The 24,649-nt window shown below is 40.8% G+C and overlaps 1 protein-coding gene across 1 annotated transcript in view; it reads left to right on the top strand.

Moving 5' to 3' along the window:
• Positions 1–24,649, top strand: part of XXYLT1 (xyloside xylosyltransferase 1) — a 323,007-nt gene that overhangs the window by 273,960 nt on the left and 24,398 nt on the right. The window lies entirely within an intron of this gene.

The following is a 24,649-nucleotide window of genomic DNA, read 5'->3' as shown; positions in this document are numbered from 1 at the left end:
TGTTTGAGCTTTGCACAGGTGTATTAACAATCCAGCCCATGTTCATTATACAAACAGGTGGAGAATAGTTAGCAATCTGCCTGGATCATTCCTAATACTGAGGAGGGTGGGGAGGAAGGACAGAGAGGATGTGCCAGCCTAATGCATATACAAATGTAAGCCCCGGCCGTTAGACACAGCGCTGCTGGATTAAAAGTTATTTTTATGACAATAATTGCATCCCCTGCCGAACAGACCCCAGGACAGATCTTGGATTAAAAGCAGCTATCCGAAGGTACAAGTGGTTTGGGGGTCAGATTGTGGGTACAGAGTCACTTTAATACGTTACGCGACATTTAAGTCCACTTGCCTGGGGAATCAGAATATAGACCAGTCCATCCAACAAGGGATCCCCAAAGAATGACTATTTCTATCAGCCATTTCTGTATTAAAAGGACTGTGAGAGACCCTCTCCCCACCCTCCTTTCTCTGATGTCAGAGGAGGCCAGGGAATATGGTAATGGCCTTTTACAACCCTGGGTTTTTGACACCCACGGTATTCTACCACTTGCCTCAAGATGTTCATATTCCAATATTTCTGCAGGTGTTTATCCTAGCAACATCTCAGTTATACCATTCCCTCTGTCATCACCTACCACACGCGTACATACCAGACATGGTGACAGTTGGCGCAATACAGTGGGAGTTATCCAAGTGCTTCCTGTTCCCATGGGACGATAAGGCTACTTTTGATACTGTAGGTTTGTATCAGTGTCCTGTATACCTCTGCAAAAGCATACCTCTAGAATATGTGTGAATTCCATATTTCTGGAGGGGTCAGATGCCAGAATGATGTTCTATGGGTGACCTCCGGTGCCCCTTACCTAACTTCTCTGCGTCTCTGGTTTGTGACAGACCAGGATGTGGCTTGTTTCTGTAAACAAGTTTTATGGGCCCTGGTGTTTATGACCAACTTAGTTCCTGGTCTCAGGTCTGGACACTAGATAATCATCACATTAGGAATTAGGAATGCTAGAAGGGCTGGATGAGTGACCTCTGTTCAAAATGTTGAGCTCACAGGGGATATTGTTCACCACAATTAGGAATACTACTGGAACATTTTCTCTTGTCTGAACACTGCACAGGTGCCTTAATGATCCAGCCCATGTTCAGTATTCACACAGCTGATGAATAGGAGACAATCTGCCTGGAGCAGTCCTAATGATGAGGAGGGCGGGGAGGAAGAATGGGAAGGTTGTGCCAGCATACACAATTTAAGCCTCGGTCGTTGGGCACGGGGCTGCCAGTTAAAAGTTGTTTTTTTAGGACAATAACTGCATCACCTGCCGAACAGACCCCAGATCTTGGATTAAAAGCAGCTATCCGAACATACAAGCGGTTTGGGGGGGTCAGATTGTAGGTACAGAGTCACTTTAAGTACATTGAGTAGATCAGTAACTGGGGAGTTTAAAAAGAGAAGCATATCATCTGCAAAGCATAAACATTTTGTTTTTAAATTACCTACGGAAATATCTGAATATACTTAAGAGGAGATTAAATGTACAGCTAATGGTTCTAAGACCATGTTAAACAGGAGTTGGGAAAGTGGACAGCCTTGTCTAGTGCCTTTTCGTACCGTAGGTATATAAGTTACTGCGGATCTGCCCAGTGTAAATCCCGTTTGGTAAAGTCCTATCAGTTTCGGCATAACTGTAGACTATTTGCGAAGATTTTAGATAGAATTTTAAGATCTAGATTAATTAAAGATATGGGTCTGTAGAAACCTGGAAGGGAGGGATCTTTGCCCGGTTTGTATATGACTTTAATGTGGGCTACCTTACTCGTGGGGATTACTTGTTTACTGTCCAACATGGCTTCATATGTGTCTGTCTAGTAAGGTGGGTGATATTTCAGTAAGCAATGTTTTAAAGAATTCACTATAATAACCACCCGGAACTGGAGCTTTATTTTTTAGTGCTTTAACCCCTTGCTGCAAAATGATGTTCCGGGAACATCATGTATTGCAGGTAGTTAATGCAAAATGACGTTCCCGTAACGTCATTCTCTCCCTGCCTCCCCCCTGTGTCCCTAGCAGTGATCGGGAAGCAGGAGGAGGCTGTGTCACACAGCAGGGGGTTACCATAGCAACCCAGACGATGCTTCCTGCGTCTAGGCTGCTATGGATGAGAGAGATCAGGACCCTGCACTGAGGCAGGGACCTGATCTATGAATGAGCTGTCAACTTCTGACAGCTCATTCATTCTATAATACACTACAGCACTGATCGGTACCTGAAAAAGTGAAAGTACACACAAATACACAAATACACACATACACAAATAACTAAATAAGTACATAAATTAAATAAATTAATAAATAAATATACACATTCCCCATCCCCTTTATAAATGATCCCCTATAAATGAGATACATATATTTGGTATCGCCGCGTCCGTAATGACCCCGTCTATTAACCCGTTACATTAATTATCCCGCCCAATTAACACCGCAAAAAATTATAATAAAAAACTCATCAAAATGACAATTTTTGCTTAATCCCACCCCATAAAAATATAGATAAAAGCTATCAAAACGTCACATGTACCCAAAAGGTGTACCACTAAAAACGTCAGCTTATGCCGCAAAAAAAACCCCTCACATAACTCCATTGTCGAAAAAATAAAAATATTACAGCCCTTACAATATGCAAGACACAAACAGTTTTTATAGCATAAATGCCATAAACTGTAACAAACGCTATATAAAATGGATATCACTGTAATCATACCAACCTGAAGAATAGTGATAACATGTCATATGTAACGTTTAGTGAACGGTGTACAAAAAAATGGTAAAAAAAACTGCTGCCTAATTGTGTTTTTTATTCATTCCACATCATGAAAAATTTAATAAAAAATGATCAGGGTGTCACATGTTCCCCCGAATGGTACCGATGGAAACGTCTACTTGTCTTAAACAAATATTTTGGCACCGCAAGGCCTATGTGACATGGTATAAAGGCTAAAAAAAAAACTGAAATAAAAAAAGGCCCCAAAATTCACCAGTTCTCTGTCGTGTCTGCGGCCTGTGGTGGAGTCAGTGGGTGACGTACTGCGGCCACATATGGGGGATTTCTTGGAACACTGGAATAAGGGGAATAAATAGTGAGTGGTATCCCTCAGTTAGTAATTGCTGTGTAAGAGGAAAAATATAATTAAAACAGAATATCTGCCAAAAAATGCAAATTTTAAATTTCCCCTCCAACTTGCTTAAATTTCTGTGAAACACCTAAAGGGTTAATAAACCTATGAAATGTTACTTTAAAGGGAACCTGTCACCCCCCCATGCCGCGGTGACAGGCTCCCGATCCCCCGCTACAGCCCCCTATACTCACCTGATCCCGCTTCTGGATTCGGTCGGGTCACGGAGATATCAGCCACTGCAGCCCGGCGCGCGCGCTGAGAGATGAGTTCAACGCTCATAGAGAATGACGGAGCGCTGGACTCTCCGTCATTCTCTATGAGCGTTGGACTCCGTGACCTGACCGGATCCAGAAGCGGGACCCAGCGGGATCAGGTGAGTATAGGGGTCTGTAGCGGGGGGGTCGGGAGCCTGTCACTCCGGCACGGGGGGGTGACAGGTTCCCTTTAAATACTTTGAGGGGTTCAGTTTTTACAGTGGAGGGATTTATAGGGGGTAACTGACATTCAGGCCCCACAAATCCACTTCAAAACTGAACTGGTCCCTAATAAAATCAGAGCTGAAATTTTCTTGGAAATTTGAAAAATTGCTGCAAAATTTTGAAACCCTCTAATATCCTAGGAAGTAAAAGAACATTCACCAAATGACATCACCATAAAGCAGACATGTTTTAGATGTTGCATTAATAATTAGTTCATGTGGCATGACTTTCTTAGGAAAAGAGAGTCTTGAATATAAAGAAATGTAAATTTTTCAAATTTTAGCGCAAATGTGTTTTTTACAAAAAACTACTGTGTATCAACCAAAATATACCACAAACATAAAGAGGAATATGTCACGAAAAAACATTCTCAGAATAACCGTGATAGTTAAAAGCATCGCAGAGTTATTACTACATAAAGAGAGACAGGTCAGATTTGAAAAATAGGCCCTGGGCATTAAAGCCAAAACAGGCTGAAGAGGCAAGGGGTTAATCGCATTCTCCAATCACAAAAGGGTCACCGGAGCATTTATTGACTCAAGGTCATTATCACTTAAACTAGAGAGATTTAAATTTTTAAGAAATTGTTTACCTACCTCCATATTTTGTGCTGTCTGACTATATAATGTTTGGTAAAACTTCTAAAGAGTTATGTTTATGCATTTAGGATCTTTAGTTTTGTTACCTCCTTCCTCACATAATTCTAAAATATTAAGTGGGCTATTAAGTTCGCCATTAGCTTCCCTGCTTTATTACCAAATTTAAAGCGACTCTGTACCCACAATCTGCCCCCCCCCCCCCCTAAACCACTTGTACCTTCAGATAGCTGCTTTTAATACAAGATCTGTCCTGGGGTCCATTTGGCAGGTGATGCAGTTATTGTCCTAAAAAAAACAACTTTTAAAGGGGAACTCCGGATAAGAAAAACTTTTTCTATTAAAAGTACATTAAAAGTTAAATATATGTGTCTATTCAATGTATTACCATACCTGTACGGTTCTGCCACACTATTAGCTGATAGAAATCCAGGAAGTTAAAAAAATGGCCCTTGTGCAAATCCACATTGTCTCCTGCTCCTGCTGCTATCCCTCCTTAGGAGACAAATCTTCCATGCCTATGTCTCACATTGTGTGTGTTTGCTGAGATCAGGCTGATGATGCAGACAGGGGGAAGGACATTATGTCACAGGAGGCTTGGCTGGATCACCCAATCCCCTGAGTGATTCACCATCTCTAACCAACCAGAAGCAGGTGTTGTGCAGGGAAATTAGGGCTGTGTTCACACATGTTGGAGTACTGCATCGTATTCACAAAAATGATGCAGTAAGACAAGTAAATGATGCTAAACTGCAGAGAGGATCAGAGCCTTTTTGTGGGGCTCAACTTCAAAGATAAAAGATGCTTGATCATAATATGTGCGTGGAAATGAAAAGAAAAAAAAAAATCAAAAAGTTCTTTAGTTTATTCCAATATCAGCATTACAGGTAGAGAATACAGCATGTTGTGTGGTGTTACAGGTAAAGAATAGAGTGTGCTGTGTGGGTGGGACAACAATGAAATCATAAATTACTGCAAATAATTCAGTAACACAATGAAACTGCAATGTGTGAACACAGTCTAGATGTTCTGCAACAGCTTTGGGGGGGGAATAGGCAGGGTGGAGGACTGTGATGAACAGCTCAAGGAAAGCATTGCATTCTGGAACCTGTGGTACTGTGTACAACTGATAAACCAGGAAGGGCAGAAACACAAAACAGAACCCCCCAAAACAAATGGATTTTTTGGTAGTTTCAAAAATGGAATAAATAGGTAAGTAATACTTTATGCTTCTGCAGAAGTTTTCTTTTTTTAACCTCTACCTGGAGTTCCCCTTTAAACTTGCAGCCCTGTGCCCAATGGTAGTATCTGTGCCCTAACATTGCACCACCCCTCTGCCCCTCCTCCCATACCCTCTTCATTATTAGTAAATGCCACTGGAACATTTTCTCCGTGTTGAACATTGCACAGGTGCTTAACGATCCAGCCCATGTGCCGGGCTGACTCAGGTGGGGAATTGGAGACAATCTGCCTGCCTCATTGTCATTAAGTACCGTATTAAAGGAGAAGCCCACGAAAATATTTGATAAAGTATTGTATTGCCCCCCAAAAGTTATACAAATCACCAATATACACTCATTACGGGAAAAACACATGAAGTGCACTTACTACTGCATCAAGGCTTCACTTCCTGGATAACATGGTGATGTCACGACCCGACTCCCAGAGCTGTGCGGGCTGTGGCTGCTGGAGAGGATGATGGCAGAGGGACACTGAGGGACAAAGGGCACTGGAGGGACACTGAGCATCCCTCTGCCATCATCCTCTCCAGCAGCCACAGCCCACACAGCTCTGGGAGTTGGGTTGTGACATCACCATTTTATCCAGGAAGTGAAGCCTTGATGCAGTAGTAAGTGCAGTGAAAAAAGCACTTTATGTGTATTTCCCGTAAAAAGTGTATTTTGGTGATTTGTATAACTTTTGGGGGTCAATACAATACTTTAATAAAATTTTTTGCTGGACTTCTCCTTTAAGATCACCCCCCAAAATCTGGAATTTTTCTCGGTCTTGTAGAAGTCTGTCTTCTAAAGATTCTGACAGGGTATCAATTAATACATGGACTAGTCTACCCATAGAGTCGTAAGAGGAGCAGATAAGAGAATAAGCCATACGTTTGTAAATTAAAATAAGGACGCGTCCTTTACGTCCATTAGCAGGAGAGCCCAAGACTTCTCCCACCCATAATAGTTTCATTCTGGGAAAGTCATCTTCATGTAGATGGGTCTTTTGAAGGAGAGCTATATCTGCTTTAAGTTTTTTCAAGTTACGTAACACCATCATACGTTTAGTGGGGGTGCGTAAGCCCTTGACATTGCATGAAATTATTTTCATTATAACTTTTGAATAATTAGCATATAGAGAGTGGCAAGTAATCGGCATAGTAGGAGGGGAATGGTGGAAACCAGGTGACTGCATAAACATAACTATAAACATAATTAATACTAACATGTGCCCAACCGTGGACAACGAACCTCAAAATAAACAATATTAGATTAATTCGGAATAAATACCCAAGACAATAGCCATAGCGACTTTGCTTCTTTTGCTCATGAGAGAGAGCTCCCGGTAACTAAGGCTGAATCTGGACAAAACCCAGACCTTTAAAAAAGTAGTTAGCCAGACAATTTGTCCGCATTTGCTTAACATATAGTAAAAGAAAAGGAAAACTGTAAAAAAGAAATACAGGGAAGAGATATGTGTGCAAACTGCAAGAAAAGTAAAGTGGCATGACTGTACCTTTCAGCTAATCTTCATTATACATATATGCCCATAATAGTAAAAGGCACATCATTCAGAGGGATGACGGAGATAGTAGGTAAACAAAAAGAAAATAAAGAAGGTTCAGAATAGGATCAATAGGAAGATCACAAACTTATATATAAACCAAGAATATTAAATACGAGAGGACTATATTAGGTAATAGAAAATGTCCTATAGAACGTTAGTCCATTGAGTCCGAAGAAGCCCTGGATTTAGTAGTACGTCTTCTCTTTGGGGCCTCCTGAGGCTGAACCGATTCACTGGTAGCTGCATCAAGGTAGCTTTGTGCCTCTTAAGGCGTATGGAAAGATTTAGAGGATCCTGCCTCAAAATAAATATGTAATGTAGCTGGAAACTGGAGATAAAATCGCTGCTTGTGTTTAAATAACTCTGAACACACATTTGAAAACGCTTGGCATCGTCTAGCGACATCCCCTGAGTAATCATTAAAAATTCACACTGTAAGTCCTCTGATTTTAACATCTGAAGTAGCTTTCTTGAATAGTTGCAATAGGAAAGCTTTATCAGCGTAATTTAAAAATTTCGCAATAACCTGTCTTGGTTTATCTGACTTTTGACGTCTTGTATTGGCATTAGGCGGAGGACCCATTCTATGAGCCCTTTCTACTGGATAAGTTGTCTGGACCCCTAAAGCCTGTGGCAATATGGTGGCAATCCAACACATATCTGAAGCAATTGCGTAGCTTGAATTGTTTCAGGCAGACCCAATATACAAAGGTTACTACGTCTTGACCTATTTTCTAGGTCCTCTGATTTATCTTTTAAGGTCTTGGTTTGTGTAGTAAGATTCATTACTTGTGATTGGGTACCTAACAGTTCCCCTTCTAAATTGGCTACCCTTTGCTCCAATTCAGTAATTCTGGTAGTATGGTGGTCAATTTCTGTTTGCAGTTGGGAGAGGGCTGCAGATATCGTGATGCTATTAAATCAGGGGCTAAAATGCGGGCTACCTCCACTGCTATAGATTTACATGACACTTGTAGCCCTGGTAGCATTTCATTACCATCCCCTTCTCTCTGGCTGTTCTCCATGCCGATAGCTGTATCTTGTGTACAGCCATTGGCTCCCTGATTTAGAGCTGTGCGAGCGGACGCCGACATTTTGAGTAACTGTCACCCTGCAGTGCAGTGGTGTAATCTGGCGCTATGGAGACCGGACAGTCCCCAGAGTTACAGACACCAATCTTCCAGGAAGAGAGCCTCTGAATGCTCCCTGGGGTAGTTGTGGCAGATATATTGCGAGGAATACCGGATAGATCCGTGGTCTGGTGTAGAGCTGCGCTCACATCCGTCTGTTCATGAGCGCGCCGGAACTGGAAGTCCATCATCACCTATTTTATCCCAGGCAGGTCCATTGCTCCCACTGTGGTCCTCCATGACATTTTTGCTTACTTCCCTGCACAGATTGCATGCCCAATAACTGACTTCAGAGGTTTGTGCTATCTATTGCTGAGGCCAGTGATTGACTACAGGTTATACAGACACACAATCTTTGCTGGGAAGTGAACATGGTTGAGGGGGAAGACCAGAGGAGCAGCACAGGACACAGCGGAGATAAACAGGTGAGCGTAGCTTTTTTTTTTATTGTTTATAAAACAATATATATTATTTTCGTAAAGGTGACTGCATTCGTAGGTGCTGGATTTTATACGCCTGAGGCATCGGTACTGAATGAAGCACCTCAACTCATTGATCTAGAGATGGGGCACAATATTGTTGCTCATATAAATAATGCATTAGCCAGAGCTTACCATGGTGGTCTGTGTTTATTTCACTCGTCCTGTTGTGTAGTTGGAGGCTTGGTAGCACTTCCAAGCAACCAGTGGAAAACTGTGTGAAGGCTAGCACTCCTTATCATATTATTGCTTCTTTATTGATTTAGTCCAAAAACATCAAGGTGCAGACAGACTTCATCGATTAAATGCTAAATTAAAGTATCAGGATCAGTACACATCCTGTAAGTTGTTATTTTCAAAATGCATCCACCTCTGGATAATCTGAATCTGCAATTAATCTGAAATGAGCATTTAGCTGTTTAAATCAAAATGTTAGTTCAAGCTGTGGCCCTAGTTAACCCCTTCAAAACAGAGCCCTTTGAAGCACGGATGTCCGGGTCAAATTAATGCAATGTTTTGTGCCATGATCTCTCTCTATATATAGGGGTACATCATTCCCCTCAGTTCTAGGTTACAGACTATTTGTTACAAAAAAGGGGTAATATGCTATGCTAGCCTATGTTCATACTGGAAGACACATACTTACACTGTCAACTTCTGACTTTGACCTACCTGTTACGGAGCTCCTGGCCCGTGTTAAATTATTCACAATGTCTACCCAACCCATGTACACATGTATACTTGTTGTATTTTGTGCAATCTTTAATAAAAAATATATTGAACCATAAATCAAAACATTAAAGGAGAAGTCCAGCTGGGGAAGGGGAGGATAAAAGAAATAACAAGCTCTTACACACACATACCCCGCTGCAGCATTGGTGGCCGAGTACCCCCACTGCCGTCACTGGCCACTTCCTGGTCTGAGTCGGGACCTGGGTCATGACATGTGCAGTCCGCTCAGCCTGTCAGGGGGCAAAGAGCTGGAGCATAGGAGGCAAAAGCATGTTATTTCTTTTATCCTCCCTCTCCCGAGCAAAAAATAGCTGCCACACCCCCCCACCTTCTCCTTTAACCGCTTAAGGACGGAGCCAATTTTCGTTTTTGCATTTTAGTTTTTTCCTCCTTGTGTTTAAAGGGCCATAGCACTTGCATTTTTCCACCTAGAAACCCACATGAGCCCTTATTTTTTGCGTCATTAATTGTACTTTGCAATGACAGGCTGAATTTTTGCATAAAGTACACTGCGAAACCAGGAAAAAATTCAATGTCTGGTGAAATTGAACAAAAAACGCATTTCTTTTATTTGGAGGCTATTTGTTTTTACGCCATTCGCCCTAGGGTAAAACTGACTTGTTATGCATGTTCCTCAAGTCGTTACGATTACAACGATATATAACATGTATAACTTTTCTTTTATCTGATGGCTTGTAAAAAATTCAAACTATTGTTAACAAATATATGTTCCTAAAAATCGCTCCATTCCCAGGCTTATAGCGCTTTTATTCTTTGGTCTATGGAGCTGTGTGAGGTGTAATTTTTTGCGCCATGATGTTTACTTTCTATCGGTACCTTGATTGCGCATATCTGACTTTGATCGCTTTTTATTACATTTTTTCTGGATTTGATGCGACTAAAAATGCGCAAGTTTGCACTTTGGGATCTTTTTGCGCTTATGCCGTTTACCGTGCGAGATCAGGAATGTGATTAATTAATAGTTCGGGCAATTACGCACGCAGCGATACCAAACATGTTTATTTATTTATTTACTTTTATTTAAAACATGGGAAAAGGGTGATGATTCAAACTTTTGTTAGGGGAGGGGGCTTTTTACTAATAACACTTCTAGTATAAGTGTACTGATCTCTCATTGAGATCTTTGCTGTATACCTATACAGCAAAAATCAATGACTTTGGCACTCATTTGCTTTCAGCTGCTGCAGCCGAAAGCATCCGAGTGCCGAGCTGGGATCAGCGCCATTTTGGCGAAGACCCCGGCCAGAGCAGGATGTGTGGATCGCTCCTCTGGGACAATGTCCCAGAGGAGCGATTCACCCCACTAGACACCAGGGAAGTGCTGCATACAGTAATCGGATGCAGCTGTCAACTTTGACAGCTGCATCCGATTACTGAATTAGTGGGCACGGGGATCAGACCGTGCCCGCTAATAGCCGTGGTCCTGGGCTACACGCGGCACCCGGGATCGAGGCGGTTCAGAGCAGGGTCGCCTTGTGGACGCATGACGTACCGGTACGTCATTTGTCCTTAAGAGGTTAACCCCTTCAGGACCGTGCAAATTTTCCTTTTTGCACTTTTGTTTTTTTCCTCCTTGCGTTTAAATGTTTGTTTACTTATTTATTTATTTATAAAATGGGGAAAAGAGGGTTATTTAAATTTTTATAAATGGAGGTTTTTTTTTATTATTAAAAAAACTTTATTTTTATACAGTAATCTATCCCTGGAGGACTTCTATATACACAGCATTGATCTCCCATTGAGATCAATGCTGCATATATAATAGAGCACCAACCATTAGATCGGTGCTCTGTTGGTCTGGTCTGCTGCAGACCAGATCAGCAGAATACCGAGTCAGGATCAGCGTCATTCATTAGGCCCCCTGCTGCTGTAAAAAATAATCTGCATCCCAACTATTGCTTCACCCCGGTGTTGATGGGGTAACAAAACTTTTACAAAATTTCTGCTTTTCTATTCTGCCAAGTCGGATTGTTTGTTGTGAATGATTTCTATTGAGCCTTCATTTATCAGAGTTTGACCTTAGATCAAACAGAGTTTTTGGCGAGTGTAGATATAGCAAAGCACAAAAAAACATCAGATTACGAGGAACGTATGGAACTTTATTTTATATCTATATAAATATACAGAGTGGTCCAAAAAATGTATCCACTGTTTAAAAGTCCATAACTTGCAAACTAATTGACGGAGTTGTCTCATATTTGGTGAAAGTGTAGCTTAAAGTCCAATTTAAAGATATCACTGTAGGTGTTCGAAATGGTCACCATTCGCATCCACACACAAACGATGCCGCCGAACTGCAGCACGATCTTCTGACTGCAACATGTTCAGTTCGATATTTGCACATGAATGTACGATGGATTCTCAAAGTTTATTCAATGTGCGTGGCTTTTGTCGATAAACGACGTCCTTTAGTGTTCCCCACAGGTAAAAGTCCAGAGGAGTTAAGTCTGGGGAACGTGGTGGATACTCCACAGCACCTCTACGGCCTATTCATCTTCCTGGTAGATTTTCGTCGAGATACGCCCTAACACGATGTTGGTAGTGGGCTGGGGCACCATCTTGTTGAAAGTAAAATCTTCCGTCTCCATACAGGTCTCAGATGGCAGGTAAAATGGATGTCTGAAGCATATGAAGGTACACCTCACCGGTAACTGTGCCATCAAAGAAGAATGGCCCAATCAAGCCACGGTACGAGAACCCACACCACACATTTACTCCTGGCAAATTCACGGCTTTGTCGACATGGACGTTCGGATTTTCGGCAGCCCAATAGATGCATTTGTGGCGATTTACTGTACCATTGAGTTTAAACTGCCTCATCAGACCACACAATCATCTCTGCAAACTCGTCATTGTTGCGCACCATGTTGTTAAACCACTCGCAGTACTCCATTCTATGATCTGGGTCGTCCTCCTTCATTGCGTGTAGCAATCGTGGGATGTAGCGCTTCCACTTTGTTATCTTCAAAATTCTCCAAACACTTGAGCGACTCACTCCAGTTTCACAGACACACTGTCTCAAAGACTTCTGTGGTGAGCGAGTGAATTGTTGTAACACACGACGGGAGTAAGCTGGACTTGTTACTGTTACAGGTCATCCAGATCGTTGTTTGTGTACATCTTTAACACAGCCTTCGGCTTCAAATTTGTTTCGAATGCGACGAATCTTTAAAACGGTGGCTCTGTTTAATACTCATTTCGCCAATGCCGTTGAACCTCATAAATGTTTTCTTACTTAAAATACCACTTCAAAACTGACTTCCTGTCATCGAATGTAAGCCTTACACCAGCCATGTGTACTCGAGTAACTAGGTGCAACTACGAACACAACACAGACTATCTGGCGACTGTCATCTGACAAAACAATACAACGCCTGTGACCAATTCCGTCAATTAGTTTGCAAGTTATGGACTTTTAAAAAGTGGATACATTTTTTTGGACCACTCTGTATAAATTTATTTTATACATGATTCTAATCAATTGCTACTACAATTTGTCATAAGATAAAATGTTTTTGGAAGCTAATATTCTTGGTACTTTTCCATTGTAAAAATCTGTCATGGATTTACCGGGGAAGTATACTCTTGGATGTTTGGTGCACGTTTTGCAGTAATTTTGGATTAGTCCTTTTCACTATGGGTAAGTTTTACCCAGGGTATCCAAGTGTGTTCACAATCTTGTCTATTTGCTATATTTCTACACTGTTATAATGTATGTAATCATTAAAGGGGTTATACAGTGCTACAAAAACATGGCCACTTTCTTTCAGAGACAACACGACTCTTGTCTCCAGTTCAGGTGCAGTTTGCAATTAAGCTCCATTCACTTCAATGGAACTGAGCAGCAAAACCCCGCCCAAGCTGGAGACAAGAGTGGGGCTGTCTCAGGAAGAAAGTGGCCATGTTTTTTCTAGCACTGGATAACCCCTTTAATCTTATTTATTGCCTGCAGTCGTTGAACTGCTACTACAGCTTTACAAACAATTACCAAAAAGGAAAACAATGCTGAAATTACATAGCAAAAAAGTTTACATCTTTATTAAATACATATATTAAAACAATTAAAACATTAAAAGAACGGTGGCGGTCTCAGAGGTGTTTCTATAATTGTTTCTTTGTTACATATGCTGCAACCTACATCAATATACATGTGGATTACAAAAGGATGTTATATTATCTTAACATCTCCAACATCTTACCAACATCATGCTACTAATCCTACTGTCCACCCGTTATCTACCTTAACTACCCCAGCAAATATAGGGATCCAGCACATTAGATACCTAGCGGTCCGTTACAATGTATGACCTCCGGGACGCCACCACCCCTCTGGTCACCCCATGTGGAAACCACTTCATTACCTTTGGACTGTCCAAATTTTCATATTTCTAATTTTGTTTTACCACCTCTGTAATTTGTAATGACACTCTATGCTTTACCATAAAGTATACAGCAAAAAATGAAACAAAAATCTGTAATGTGAAATTGAATTAAGTATTCTTTAGGTCAGGACGATAACAATGATTTATATAGCTTTTGTTATATTTTACTATTTTTGTTTAAAAAATGTGCATTTAAAAAAAATGCTTTTAAATTATCATATTCTGATCTCTATAACTTTTTTTTATTTTCGTGTACACAGAGATGTTTGGGGATCACTTATGTCATTCATTAGCTGAAGGGGTCTGCTACATTTAGCAGCAGAACTCTGCTGTTTATGGGGTGTATTATTTGAAGGCATAGCATGGTAAAATAATTGGTAATGTTTAAATATAACTTGATTTATTTTATCAGGGTAATACAATACAACATATTGCTGTGTATGCAGTGTTTGACACATGAGGACACATTAAGTTCAGCTTACTTCTTTCTTCATATCTCCTATTGTGTTCTTATGTTTTTTTTTCCCTAATCCTTGGAATCCCACAAAAAACAGCAATTTTCTGATTATATTGGCCTGAAGTCAACAGTCTTTGGAGGCAGCATCACTACATTCAAGGTCAAATATGGATCTAATCATTTAAGCCTTGCAAAATATGCTTTGTATGCCATGCCCTATTTTGTGTATGAAATGAAAGTCTGGTGCATCCCAAGTACTGATTAGCCAGGGAAGAAAAACACGATTAGCTATAATGACCTTTAACTTGTTTTTTTTACAGTTACTAGCCATAAGGCTCAGTCACATTGCTTTAATAGAAGTCACTAAAGAAGTCTTAAAGACGTTGTTACTTGTAAATTAAACAGAGGCATAGCAAGGACATTTTCAACCTCCCAACCTGCTGCATTATGCATGTGGTCCGAATTCTATTTGTGTATTTCTATAAATCTGGCCTAAGGCTGCTCTTTTCATGTTCTCAAAGTATTCTTTAAAACTGGTATACATATTGGGTAAAATTTTACCTATCTTGATTTGGACAAGAAGCTAGTTATTTACTCCTTCACTTTTGTCACCAATTTAAGCTGTAACTTATCTTAATTCTTTATTTTGTAATCTGCTGAGCCATCAGTGGACATTTTTGGTCAGCAAAGTTTTTTTTAACATAATCAGTCCAACAGCAATCCAGTCCAATTGTTGAGTAGAATTGTGGATGCACATTAGGATGCCAACAATCCCAAGTGTTAGCTAGTACGCCCAGTAAAGACGCTCAGCAGCATCCAAAATATTGTAGAAATCTTAAAATTTTTAGGGCTTAACCAAGTACAAAGGATAGCTAAGTTTTGACCATGTGGGTCTTTGTTATAGTTTTTTGTTTTTATTAATTAACCTTTATTTACTTTTGTATAATACAACTGGAACAAATACAAAGCTGTCTTATTTGCGTTTTAATGTTTGAGGCTATAATGACTTTTACACTCATCAGACCAGATCAGACATGTCTTAAGCTAGCATGGAAAACAGAATAATGAAAATAGAGTCCATGTTGGAAAATACAGTCAAATACATGCCATAACCTGGTTGTAACTGAAAGGCTCCCCATGGACTTCAGATAGAACCAAAAGGGAACCCAATGCCATGTATCTTGCCATACATTCCCACACCATGGTACCCATTCTAGGCAGAAGATTATAGATAAAGAGTGTAGAAGCCCCTAACCCGAGTTGACATGCCATTTTTTTTCCTTTAGAGAACATTCTTTTAGTAGCTTCAGTAGTCAAGTGTAGCCCTCTTTCCACACCACAAACTCCTGACAGAAAAAAGACACAAACCCAGCTAAACTTAATTTCTAAATGAAATTTTCAAAACTTTGTTGGGTACTAAGATTATTATAAACAAATAGATGGCTAGAAAAGACCACACTCCTAAACTCACTATTCAGACCATAAGATTCCAATATATGTTGTTAAAGAAGCATATAGACACCTCAATGTAATTTCTACTGTAGATATTCAAATGTAAAGATACTGGTTGGCACTTTGCTCTCATACCTGGTGCACATAGAATGAAATTGTATAGCAAAAAAGCGCTCAGGATTTTTTTTTGCTCCAAACAGTTGATTCTGCTAAAGGCTTGGGTGGAGCCTTATCACGTTCACAGCATGCCAGCAATTTAGCTGAATAAACCATTTGGAGCAAGAGAAATCCTGAATTCCGAGTGCTAAGTGCTACACTATAGATAAGAAGGGCAGGTGCATCAAAAGATTTGCATATGCATATGCATAACAAATAGTACAATAGTCCCCAAAATCAGCAGGAAACCCCCAACACCTCATTGTGTGATTTTTCAATGGGCGGTACATCTATTGAACATATTGGTCTATTAATAGATACATAAGGAACCACATTTCTTAGCAGTAAAACCCCTTTTCTTTCAGATTTTTTTTATTGTCCTTTCAACACTTATCCTCCCCTTTTTTTAATCAAAGCTTAAATATACTTATTGGCAAGAGTGTACTGAAATTTTAAAATAACCACATTAAAGAAATCCTGAAAGAGAATGAACAGGGTCATTTTATAATTAGGCCAGGTTCATGTATGGGGCATTGTAGAACTGTCCTGAATGCAACAAACTCGATCTGTTGCAACCAATGCCCCATAGGCTGAAATACCGTAGGTTGCAGCACTGGACCTGTAGAAAATCTAGCATAGTTGCCATCTGGTGTGGTTATGACCGATTACAAAAATTGCTGCATGCCATGTTTTTTTTATGTGGCACAAACTAGGGATACACGATGCACCGAAATATCGATACTACTATCGATATTCTGGGCCAAAAAACTGTTCGATACCAGAATTTCCTAGTATCGATACTTTATGTTAAGCTGCAGAATTTCGCAGTTTAACATAAAGTATAGCACAGAGAACACGGACGGCGTTCTCTGTGTGCCTGTCCCTGCTCCCACCTGTCATCTCCTCTGCCCCGCGCACCTTCTGCCCCCAGCGGCGCCAAATTCAAATAGCCAACACATAGCAATCGCTTGTGTCGGCTATTTTACAGTGTAGATGCCATTGTCACAACTGACAGCGACATTTAACCCCTCCAGAGCCACTCCATATGCAGCAGGAGACTGGGGGGGTATGCTGGAAGTTGTAGTGCACAAGAAGGTATGATGGGAGTTGCAGATGTGCAGCAGCAGCTTTCCAATATTACAACAACTCCCAGCATACCTTCTTGGGCACTACAACTCCCAGCATACATTCTTGTCTACTACAACTTCCAACACACATTCTTGTGCACAAGGAGGTATGCTGGGAGTTGCAGTTCATCCGCAGTAGTATCTTTTGCACTAAAACCCCCTAACATACCTTCTTTTGCACTACAACTCCCAGCATACCTACTTGTGCACTACAACTCCTAACATACCTTCTTTTGCGCTACAACTCTCAGCATACCTCCTTGTGCAGGGAGTTGTAGTGCACAAGGAGGTATGCTGGGAGTTGTGGTGCAAAAGAAGGTATGATGGGAGTTGTAGTGCACAAAGAGGTATGCTGGGAGTTGTAGTGCAAAAGAACGTATGTTAGGAGTTGTAGTACACAAGGAGGTATGCTGGAAGTTGTGGTTGTACTACAGCAACCTCCCAACACAACTCCCAGCATACCCCTTGTGCATAACAGCTCCCAGCATCATAGCCGCAGTCTGGGCGGGGACATCATATTTGTATTTTTGAGCATTTTTTTCAAACTTTAAAAAAGGTATCAAACTGGTATCGAGTATCGAAATAAAAAAGCTGGTATCGGTTTCAAATAGAGACGAGCGAACCGAGTCCATCCGAACCCGAACTTTTGGCATTTGATTATCTGGGGCTGCTGAACTTGGATAAAGCTCTAAGGTTGTCTGGAAAACATGGATACAGCCAATGACTATATCCATGTTTTCCACATAGCCTTAGGGCTTTATCCAACTTTAGCAGCCACCGCTAATCAAATGCCAAAAGTTCGGCTTCGGATGGACTCGAGCATGCTCCAGGTTCGCTCATCTCTAGTATCAAACTCAAAATTCTGGTATTGTGACATCGCTAGCACAAACTCACCTTATGACAACGGTGCCAGATCACTGGACTTATGTAAACCCAGTCATAGAGGATAGATAACAGTTCTGTTGCACTGTTAAGGTCCCCATCCACCTTATTCCTTTATCGGCCGTACCCACCGCTCAAGAGATAAGCCACAGTCAGCTGTCCCCTTCCCTTTCCATACAACGTTCCTGTGTATGGAGAGGACTGTTAAGATAATTGACAGGCGAACAATAATTCAGCCATCAGTTGTTGAAGGTGTATGGCCACCTTTAGAGTCTTAGATAGGTAGAATAGCATTTCTTTTTGCAGATAGGATTGAATGATTCCCCCCTCTATAAGTGGTCTCAGGATTTGGTGACTATACTCTGTCACTTCCTGCAATTGAAAAAACAAGCGTCATTTCTCATAATGCGATCACCCTTTTGCTCTGATTATACAGATAATACAAGTTGGAAGTTCTGTAGTTGGGGCACTTTATGGACAGCTTTGTCTAAAAATAGCTAAAACTTTTGGGCACACTGGAACATGGCTTCATAGAAGCTTCCTAATGACTGACTTGAAGCAGAGTTCTTGAGAACTGTGAGCAACTTATGTGAGCAAATTATTTATCTTTTAATTATACAAAAACATTTATTAGATGACCCTGGACTATGCCTTTAATACAAGACAATGGATACAGGAGAGGTGTATTACTTTCTTGCCCCTGAAGTTCCCTATCAGGAATCCTTTTTTGCTTAAAGAGGGTTTGTCCCATAATTGCAAGATATCCTCTGTACTCAAGAAAGGAGATAACAGAGATATTGCTGAAGGGATCCCACATGACTTTTAAAAAAAATAGTTTTAATTTATGCTTTTAAACAACAATAGAATATAAAATATTGAAGGACAATCACTCTCAATCTAGAGCGATGATACCAGCTTACTACAGCGTTCTGCTCAATTATGCTTCAAAAGTATACTAGAGAATGAAAAACATTGGAAAAAAACTCATAGTTACAACAGAGTGATCTGCATAGCGTCCATTTTAAATATGGGCTGAATAGTCTACAATAAAGACATTGGGTATTGCATTTGAATTCATCGCTGACACAAAATACATTCGCTCCCTACATTCACGCAGTTATCGGCAACTGTGCCTCATCCCTTAACCTAACCGATTTAGTTTGAGCTGACAACCATGGCTCCCAAATATGATAGAAGCATACTGGGGTACCTCTAGCTGAGTATGTGACATTGTACATTTCCAGGTCTTCATCTACCAGTTTTATCCAGTGAAAGAGACTGGAACCCTTTAATGGGTTTCCAATTAAGTAGGATGGTTTTGCGGGCATAGTAGAGGAGTAGTCTGTAGAGTATATGACTTTATTTGGTGGGGACCAAGTCATTAAACAAGCCTAGTAAGCTATTCTCTGAGGCACATACTTCATGAAGATTCAACTCTGCATTCAACAGATGGTGCACCTTGGACCAATAGTCTTGGATAACTGGACATGACCAGATCATATGTATCCATACCCCTCTAATTCTGCCACACCTTGTGCACACATCTGAGAAGAGCTTGCCCATCTTATTTAGAGATATACTCTATGAAGCCATTTACTGTAGCTTGGATTAACTGATCCCTGGCACAAATCACTGATTTTTTCCAGTGACTTGCCAGTTCTTTAATTTGGTGTCTCTTAAGGGAAGGAGTATCAGTTTGCCACTTGACAAACGACCTGTCAATCAGGGGGTATGACATAGATATAATGGCCATGTATAGAGGTGAGAGGTTTCTCACCTCTAAGGCCCTTTTACACAAAGCGATTATCATTTAACAATTCAATATAACGATTGAAAATGAGCGATTCTCTGTCCGTGTAATAACACCCAACGATCAAACGACGAATAAAAAAATTGTTCACTTTTGTCTTTCAACATGTTGAAAAATTGTTGGTAGTTCGCCGATCGTTCGCATATCTGTTCGTGTAATAAGTTTTTCGCCGATAAAGCATGTTGTGTGGGTCGTCCTGAGGAATGGTTAGCAACCATTAAATGACGTTAAAACGATCATTCATAACAGCAATCTGTGAATGTAATAACAGAATCATTCACTACTAAAATTGCTAGTTTTCACTAGCAATCAATAGTTATAGCGAATCTTTAAACGTTAATCGCTACGTTTAATACAGGCTTCAGTTGCAAGTAATGTAATAGGGCAGGCTGAGGGAGATTAAACCTTTGTTTGAGATCTACAAATGTAGATAATACACCCTCTGGATAAAGTTGTACCAGATATTTAACCCCGCGTTGGCCCCAGTATGGAAAATCAGAGAGGTTATATAATTCAGATAAATGGTGATTGGCCCACAATGGGATATAGGGTGAAAATAAGCAGTACCCTTCCTATAAATAAAATTTGTAACCGTTTTATGTGAGCCTGTTAGGGCTGCTTCAAGGCCCACAGCAGGGTTGTTGGCATCTGCTCTAATCCGCTAGTCAGCAATTTAACACATATATATATATATATATATATATATATATATATATATATATATATATGTATGTATGTATGTGTGTGTCTGTCGGGAAATGCTAACCTGCCTATATCCCATGGAGCCTTTAGCTCAGATCTGGCCAGTCTGGGAGGTTGTCTGCTCCACAGGAAAGGCGTTAACAGTTTGTCCAAAGACAGAAAATGGGCCCTCGGCAGAGGCACTGGGGCTATCCTGTAGAGGTATAACAATTTAGGTAAAAGGACCATTTAAAAAATATTAATGCAACCGATCAGAGACAGTGGGAGGGCATCCCATGCCTTTAGTTTACGTATGATTTCTTGTAGAATAAGAGTTAGATTCAATGCAGGGAAGAAAAGTACATCTTTGTGGATAAGGATACCTAAATGTCCCACATGATTTTGGAGAACAGGGACCAGTTGCACTATTTCTCTATGGGAATTTGTAATCATGGGGCTGCCACATTAATATTGTTAAAGTAGGTAATACTCAACACTTTACCAGGGCTACAGGTTCACTTTTTTTATCCATTCCTTTCTTTTTTTTTCTCTCTAAAACTGGGAATGTCTCCTAAAGAAATTAAACATATAAAGGAAACTCTTTTCTCTTCTTTTCCAGCTAAAAACCTTACTGTACAAGGCCCAATATATTGCTTAAAGGGGTATTCTCGTCTCAGCTACTATAGTAATACTTGTAGGGTTCATCAAATTAATTTTTATTTTTTTGCAAATACATTAATTTAGCAAACTTGCCTCCTTCTGCTGTAATGCTCCCCTTTTACTTCCCATTGTTGACATCTTGTTGTCAAGGTTATAAACCACCACTTTGCTTTAACCCCTTAAGGACTTCGGGTGTACATTTATGCCCCCGCAGCCTGTTTGGAATCCCCTAAGGGGACTTAAAAAGTGTAAAAAAAAATAATTTAAATCTATGTTTTAAAAAATGTCCCAAAGCCCCTCACCAGGTATAAGTGAAAATCAGCCCCCCCTTCCCATTTTATACATAAAACACAGAAAAATAATAACGCTAATTAACATATAATATATCGTAGGGTGCGTAATCGTCCGATCTAATAAAATAAAACAATATTCCTGCACAGTGAACTGCGTGAAAAAAAGCTGTGAAAAATCGCAGGGAATGTTACTAATAAAAACTAGAGATCATAGCGCAAAAAATGATGCCCCATACGCCCACATAGGTAAAAATATAAAAGCACTATAAGAGTCACAATAGGGCCATTTTAAATATACCAATTTGCAAAAAAAAAAAGGTGTACTGCTAATAAAAATAGTAAAACGTTATAAAACCTAGTAAACATGCATATCGCTGTGTTCAGACTGACCTATAGAATAAAGAAAAAATTTAATTTTTTTACCGTAAAGTGCATTACGTAAACATGGAACACACACACATTTGCGGAATCACATTTTTTTTAACCCAAATTCACCCCATAAATGATATTTTGGGGGTTCAGTCATTTATTATATGGCAGATTGTCATAACAAAGTACACCTGTTCCTAAAAAAATAAGCCCTCAAATGGTCCTGTAGGTTGAAAAATAAAAGAGTTATGGGTCTTAGAAGGCGAAGAGGAAAAAAGGAAAGCACAATGATGACAATTAGCCCGATCCTTAAGGCCATTTCAGGCTTTGTCCTTAAGGGGTTAAAGGGGAACTCCTGATAAGGAAAACTGTTTTTTATTAAAAGTACAATAAAAGTTATATAGATGTGTCTATACAAAGTATTACCATATCTGTACTATTCTGTCACACTGGTAGCTGATAAAAAAAAACAGGGAGTGAAGAAAACTGGCCTCTGTGCCAATCCACATTGTCTCCTGCTCCTTTTGCTATCCCCTCTTAGGAGACAAAGAATCTCACATTGTGTGTATTTGCTGAGCACAGAATGATGATGCAGACAAGGGGCAGGGTGTGATGTCACAGGAGGCTTGGCTGGATCCCCTAATCCCCTAAGTGATTTACCATCTCTGACCAGCCAGAGGCAGGTGCTGCAACTTCACTGATTGTGCAGAAGTCTGCAGTGAAATTAGGGCTATGTTCACACATTTTGGAGTTTCATTGCAAGATTGCAACATCTTCACAAAATGATGCAGTTACACAAGTAAATGATGCTAAACAGCACAGAGGATCAGAGCTGGCACTGCCAATCCCACCTGGACAAAAAACGAGGCATACACAGTATACCTCATGTAAGATAATATCGGATAAAGTCCTTATTGTGGGGCTCAACCTCAAAGATAAAAGATGCTTGATCATAATATGTGCATTGAGATGAAAAGAAAATGCTGTCTGGGTGGGACCACAATGAAATGATAAAGTACTGCAATTAATTCAGTAACACAATGAAACTGCCATGTGTGAACACAGCCTAGATGTTCGGCAACAGCTTTGGGCGAAGAATGGGCAGGGTGGAGGACTGTGATAAACAGCTGAGGGAAAGCATTGCATTCTGGAACCTGTAGTACTGAGTACAACTGCTCAACCAGGAAGTACAGCCACACAATACAGAACAAAGACCCCCAAAGCAAATGGATTTTTTTGTAGTTTCAAAACTGGGTTAGACAAGTAAGCAATGCTATATGCTTCTGCAGCTAGTTTTTTTTTTTACCTTTACCTGGAGTTCCCTTTTAAAAACAGTGGTCTGGCAGGTGCAGCATGTATGGAAAAGAAGGCTAAATTTGCTAAATGTATGAATTAATGTTTTTGCAAAACTATTTAACCTGACAAACACTTCAATTATAACAATGTTAGCTGAGATGGGAATACCCCTTTAACTATTTAAAGCCACAGTAGATTTTGGTCCCCCAAAATTATTTTTGCATTAATACTTTGCCCACCCATAGCTTTCCATCTTTCCAATATTAATTTATTCTGTACAGTTTTGCTGTTATCTCGTCTCCTCCGTCTCTTTAATGGGCTGGGTAATCGCTTCTAACCCAGCCCATTGAACTGAGGGAGGATACTGACAGCTGCTGCTGTTGATTAGTGTCTCCCTCCCCCTCGGTGCCCCCCCCCCCCTGCCCCCCCCCCCCCCGGTGTTCACCCGCTGCCCCACCCTGCACAGTGCAGGCCCCAGCTCACCGGCGGCCTCCCCCCCCACAGCTCAACCTCAGCCACCTCCCGCACCCCCCCCCTGTAGCTCTCCCGCGGACTCCTCCCCCCCAGCTCACCTGCGGCCACACCCCACCACCGTAGTTCACCCGCAACTCCCCGCCCCCACGCAGCTCACCCGCACCACACCCCCGTAACTCACCCACGGCCATCAACACCAACGAAGCCTCCCCCCCCCCAGGTCACCCACGGCCAGCCCCCAACCTCCCAGGCAGCTCACAACTTGTAACAGAAGCAGTTAGAAAGACAGGAGATGGCTCAAAATACTCAGGGGGACTTGGTGAGTAAGACAAGCCAGGTTTGGCAGCATTTTATTGTTTTAGCTCTTGGGGGGAATACCCTTTTATGGACAAAGCAAATCTTCATTTTTGATATTTCATATTTTTTTCTCCTCATTTTCTAAGAGCCATAGGGGGAGATTTATCAAACTGGTGTAAAGTAGAACAGGCTCAGTTGCCCCTAGCAACCAATCAGATTCCACTTTTCATCCCTCACAGATTCTTTGGAAAATGAAAGGTGGAATCTGATTGGTTGCCAGGGATAACCTTTACACCAGTTCGATAAATCTTCCCTCATAGTGCTTTTAGCTTTCAACCTTCAGGTCTGTTTGCGGTCTTATTTTTATCAAGCCCTTTTATACGGCAGTGCTGGATCAGAGCAGGGTCAGGGAACTGCAAAACTCCTCTGCTGCCACTCAAAGGAAATGTAAATAAAGAAAACTATACTAAAACAATTTATAGTAATATAACTTTATTTATTAAAGCATTACTTTTATTATTTTAGATGGCTGTCAACCAAATTCACATTCGGACAATGGCTATTCTTGGCCAATTTGCATGTATGTTTAAAGGAGAAGTCTGGTGGCAGGGGGGAACATAATAAAGAGTGACATTACATAATAAAGATTGACACGGCTGATGTGTCGCAAATGGGTAGGATTTAGCCCGCTCAGCCAGTCATCGGGACAGGTAAATATACTGTCAGGACAAGACACGACAGTGAGGCCAACAGTTGAGCCCACCCACCGTCCCTACCTACTTGCCTCAAATGGCCCTAGGCAGCCGCGGACAACCACAAAGGCGGTCGCTTCTCTGGTATACGAGTCACAAGCCAAAGTCCAAACCAAACAGGCAACATAGTACAGAATCAATAAACAATCGGGTAG

The sequence above is a fragment of the Dendropsophus ebraccatus genome, chromosome 6 (assembly GCF_027789765.1).
Source record: "Dendropsophus ebraccatus isolate aDenEbr1 chromosome 6, aDenEbr1.pat, whole genome shotgun sequence".
In the NCBI taxonomy this organism is placed as follows: domain Eukaryota; kingdom Metazoa; phylum Chordata; class Amphibia; order Anura; family Hylidae; genus Dendropsophus; species Dendropsophus ebraccatus.
Note: the sequence above shows the minus strand (reverse complement) of the source record. Positions and strands in the feature narration are given on the sequence as shown.